Below are 5,187 nucleotides of genomic sequence, written 5' to 3'. Positions count from 1 at the left end.
GACCAAATCCTGGGTTTAATTCTAAGCTTTGCTGACAAGACCAAAGGTCTGAGATTTCCCTGCATTTCAGTTTCCAACAACACTGATGCTGTTAGTTCCACAGTGCCCGGGATCCCTCTCGCAAGTCAACTCTGTCAGGATCAAGGCGGCTGCTGGGGGGCTGCTTGTGGCCTCTGACAGCCCATTGCTCAGGGCTTGCCAGCGCCCCAGCCCCTCAGGGGCTGCCCCAGCCCGGCCAAGCTGCCCAGCAGCAGCGCCACAGCCCCACAGCAGCTCCAGAGCAGCCCCGTCCAGAGGCACCTGGGAGCTCTCAGCAAGGCAGCCAGCAGCACACGGGCAGGAGGACACGAATGGCGCTTCCTGCCTGGCACAGGGCTTGTGGCCATCTCCAGTCACCGCTCTGGCAGGGATCCCCGCAGCTCTGGCCTCTGCCCAGCCGCTCTGTGGGCAGCCCAAAGGCTTCAGCAGAACCACCAAAGGCCAAGGGGCTTCTGGCCATTTCCCCTTGCCCGCTGCACATGCCTGGGCAGCTGGCTGAGCACAAGCACCCTTTTCCCCCTGCAGGGCCTCAGGACCCCTCAGCCTGCTGTGCTGCTGAGCGCAAGCACCCTTTTCACCCTTTCCTGCCTCTTGCCCTGCAGACCTGGGCAGCAAAGAAAAGCTCCTGGCAGTCTGTGTATCAAAATACATTCTATAATTATTTACAGTAATCTATAATAATAATAATATATATAATTATCTACACCCTATAATTTATTTATTTTCAATATAGATAAAACAATGAAAAGAAGAACAGAAAAATATTAAAGAAAAGGAAAATTACCCCTGGCTCAGGTTGCCCCAGCAAAGACAGCCTCCAGGATCAGCTCTTCTCCTAAGTCTTCCGGCAGCACAGCCAGCCGAGCCCCGAAAGACGAGGCCGAGTCCTCCATGCCCTGTGCAGCTGATCCTGCAGCCTCTGGATGGTGGAATATCGCCCACGCTGTATTTCCCCCAGGACATGCAGCGTTTCAAGTGCCAGCTGCGACATGGCACTGCTTGTGTCCTCCGTCAGGCGTTCAAGGGCTGCAAGAGAGAGGAACAGAGGCACGGTCAGAGCCGGATCTGCAGGGAGCCCAGGAGAGCCCCCTGCCAGAGCCATCCCAGCCAGCTGTTGCCATGGCCAGGAGGGAGCAGGGAGCAAGGGGATCAGCCAGAAGCTGCTGGCCACGAATGGCCCACGGGGCCCTGAAAGCTCCGTGTGCTCTGCCCAGGGGAGAAGAGCCCTCCGCAGCCGGGACAGGGCTTGCAGCTGCCCTCGGCAGCCCGCGCTGGCAGCCCGCTGCCCTCACTCACCAGTGCAGATCAGCTGCAGCTCTTGCTGCTGCCCCCTCAGGTGCCGCCCGGCCATGCCTGTGAACACAGAGCCTGTCACGGCGCCAGCGGCACAGCTCCCTGCCAGCGGCGCTGCCGGCGCTGTGGCCACACGGGCTGCTGGCCCGGCGGGGCTCAGCCCGGCCCTTGCCGCACGCTGCCGCCCCAGGGCACGGCTGCCAGAGGGCGGCAGCAGCAATGCCCAGGCCAGGGGGGGCTCCACGGCGCCGAGCCCGGCTGGCGCTGCCGGGGCAGCAGGCGGGGCCGGGGCCGAGCTGCGGCGGGCCGGGCCGGGCCGGGGAGGAGCCCGGGCTCGGGACTCACCCATGAACCTGACGGCCGCCTCTCGCAGGGACTCCTGTGGGCTCTGCAGGTAGTGCAGTGCCCGGCGCAGGTGCTCGGCCGCTCGGCTCCTGTCCTGTGCCAGCTGGAGAGAGCGGCAAGAGGGAAGGGTTGGCGCGGGCTCAGCCCCTGGGCCGGGCGCTGCCTGCGCCCAGCCCCGGCCTCCCCTGCTCGCACAGCCCTGAGGCGCGGCCAGCAGCCGCTGGCCAAGGGCTCCCGAGGGCAGGGGGCAGAGGGCCGGCTGCTGCCCGGGGAGCCGCGGTGCCGCCCCGCAGCCCCGCCAGGCCGGGGCTCCATGGGTACCCGGCTTGGGGCCACGGGAGCCTGGAGAAGAGCCCGCCCGACCTCTGGCTGCAGCAGCGGGCAGGGGCACGCACAGGTGCCAGCCCCGCACACTGAGCACCGCCCTCAGGGGCCTTCTCCAGGCTGAGGCTGGGGCATGCAGGCCCTCCTTACCAGGAGCTCAGTGAACTTCAAGAGTTTCTCTTTCTTCACAGTTTTTTCAAGATCTTTCCTTTTCAGGAACTTGACTGCACAAAGCAGCGTTTCCCGAGAAGTCTAGAGAGCAGCAGAGATGCGGACATGGTCCCACAGCCCAGGGCACAGGAGCTGCAGCCTGGAGGAGGCTGCGGTCCAGCAGGTGCAGGGCAGGAGGCAGCCGAGCCCCCTGCCAGGGGGACAGCAGCAGCCCACAAGTCCTCACCTGTGCCACACGCAGATTCTCATCATGGCAGTGGAAGAGCAGTGGGAGCAGGCTCTGACACACCTGTGTCATCAGGGGTTTTTTTCCTTCTTCTTCTACAGCAGAAATCAAGGTGTGAAAGACAATCATGGAGAGCTGCTGCACCTGGCTATCACTCTGTAGAACAGGAAGGCAGCAAGAGCTCAGCATCAGCTGGTTCTGGCCCACATTGGCACAGGCCTGCATCTGCACAGGGCACCAAGTGTCCGGGCAGCAGCCAGTGGCCGTGGCTGGGGGCACAGAGCCTTACATAGTCAAAGAGTGGCAGGAACACCTTAGCCAAATGCAGGGCAATGGGACTGGGTATGCGGGCACCATTATCCAGGAACAGATAGCCCAGTAGCATGGTGGTCATCCTGAGCCGCAGGAGCTCCACGAGCCTTTCAGTCAGGCTCCACATTCTTTCAGCCTGTGTGGAACACGACTTTGTGAAAGGCCACCCTGCTGCCACAGGGCCCAGAGGCCAAAGGCCTGTCCTGAAGCACTGGGGCAGCTGAAGCGGGAGGCAGGAGAGCTGGGAGCAGCTGCCACAGCGCCCAAAGGCCAGGCAAGGCCAAGCGACTGCGTTGCCCAGCCCCATGCTGCCTGCACGGCTTCAGCCACTTCCCTCTTCTCACCAGCGGGGAATGGTCCCTGAGTGGGAGGAGGGCCCTGAGCAGCTGGCTGCCAATGTCTGCACGGTCCCTCTGCAGGTGCCATGACAAGACAAGATCCATGATGCTGTCCCTGCATTCCCTCAAGTCCAGGCACTCGAGGACCTGAAAGGCACAGGGCAGTGACGGGGGAGCCGGCCGGCCGGCAGGAGCCCAGAAGCGCACAGGGCCGGGCCCAGGCAGCAGCACAGGGCACGGGCACTGTCCTGGCAGCTGTGGCTGCGAGAGGCCAGAGGGCTGGGAGGCTGCTCAGCCAGGCAGCGCTGGCCATCAGGCTCACCTCCACAAGGAACGCCAGGGCAGGGAAATCCCAGTATGGCATCTCTTTGCTGAGCATCTCAAGGAGGCAGCATAAGATCCTTTTACACAAGGGCCTGGATGCATGGCGCATCTCCCTGGAAGGTGGAAAATGTCACTAAGACCTTGAGCCGGGGGGGGAAGCCTCTCCCAGCACTGACTCACATGGTTCTTGTCCTTCCCCACCACCCACTGCCAGGGGACCTGGGCCCTTTGAGATGTGGCCGCTCCTGGGCACCCCCTTTCCCAGCCTTTTCCAGTCTGCTTGGCTGTCCCTCGTCCCTTTGGCCCACAGCCACGGGGACCATGTGGGACAGCCTGGGCACAGGGCACAAATGCCAGGAGCAATGAGGAGAAGGGGGTGTCTCACCTGGCCAGCAGAGCCACGGCAGAGTGGTGGGTATCAACGCAGAGCAGCGTGTCCCAGCCACGCTTGCCTTCCATTGACACCACCACCTGCTCACACTGGAGAAGGCAGAGCAGGGACTTCAGGGTCTGCACTGCAAACCTGTGGGCAGAGAGCAAAGCCCAGGTCACACTGGGAGCACTGGCTCCTTCACAGGCCATGTGGCAGGGACAGAACGAGTGGGATGGAGCACCTGTTGGGGCTGGTGGCAAGGCCGTGCTCTTCCTGGCATTGCTTCCAGAAGGTATCAACCTCCTCTGGCATCTCTTCTGTGCTGAAGAACACTTGGAAGAGCAGATGCACAAACAGGTGGGGGAAATGTGGCACCACTATACGTGGGACAGGGGCCTCCTGAAGGATCTTCCACATCACCAGGGTTGCCTGCAAGGGACAAAGCCCCCCGAGACAGCGCTCAGTGCCCAGGTGTCCGTGTGGCAGGGCCCAAGCTTAGCAGGGAGAGGCCCCGAGAGACCTTGGCAGGGGGAGCATGGGGCCTGGTGGGCCTGAAGCTGCCCCTGGGGCAGGTTTCAGGCCAGCACCTGAGGCAGGGAGATGCAGTGGGGGAAGGAGAATGGAGAGCTGCTGGAGAGGCAGCCTTGGGGCCAGCAAAGGCCAGTTGCAGAAACTCACAGCCAGGCCAAAGACACCCGTTTTGTCCCTATCGGAGGTGCACATGCTGTGCTCTGGCCAGCTCCCCAGCACATCCAGGAGTATCAGTTGCACTGCCTCCGCAGTCCTGAGCGAGCCCATGATGGTCTTCCACATGGTCAAAGCAGCTCTGTAGGGTTAGAGCTCTGTCTCAGGGGGGGTCTCAGACACGGCACCGTGGCCTGGGCATCCCTGGGGGCCCAGGCTGACCACGGGCTCTGCCTCTGCCTACTGGCCCTGGCCAGCAGCAGCCAGGCAGCCCAGCCCTGTGGAGACAGAGCCCTTAGGGGCAGCAAGGCAGCATGGCAGCAGGCTCGGTGGCTGACGTGCCAGGGTTGGGAAAGGGAGCAGCCAGAGGGCCCTGGTACTCTCTGTTGCTCAGACACCTGGGACAGGTGGTACAGGCTGATGGGCTGGGAAGGCCTGAGCCCTGTGGGCAAGTGGGCCCCATACCTGTCACAGGACGGGGCCACACGCAGGAGCGTCATGACTGCATCACCCGGGTGTGCTGCAGTGAGATTCAGCAGGGCCTTGTCCAGCCTGTGCTCGGTAGAATCATTGGTCATGAGCCAGCGGTGAATGTACCTCACCATGGCGGGCACCTGGAGAAGGCACAGGGAGACTTGGAAAGCTGCCAAAGGGAACAATGTCCCCAGGGTCCCGAGAGGTCCTTCCCTTCCCAGCGCACTGCCATGGCCTCAAAGGCTCCCAGGGACCACCAGGTGTGGCTGGAGAAGGCACGGGAC

Source organism: Zonotrichia albicollis, chromosome 9 (genome assembly GCF_047830755.1).
Source record: "Zonotrichia albicollis isolate bZonAlb1 chromosome 9, bZonAlb1.hap1, whole genome shotgun sequence".
Taxonomy (NCBI): Eukaryota; Metazoa; Chordata; class Aves; order Passeriformes; family Passerellidae; genus Zonotrichia; species Zonotrichia albicollis.
Note: the sequence above shows the minus strand (reverse complement) of the source record.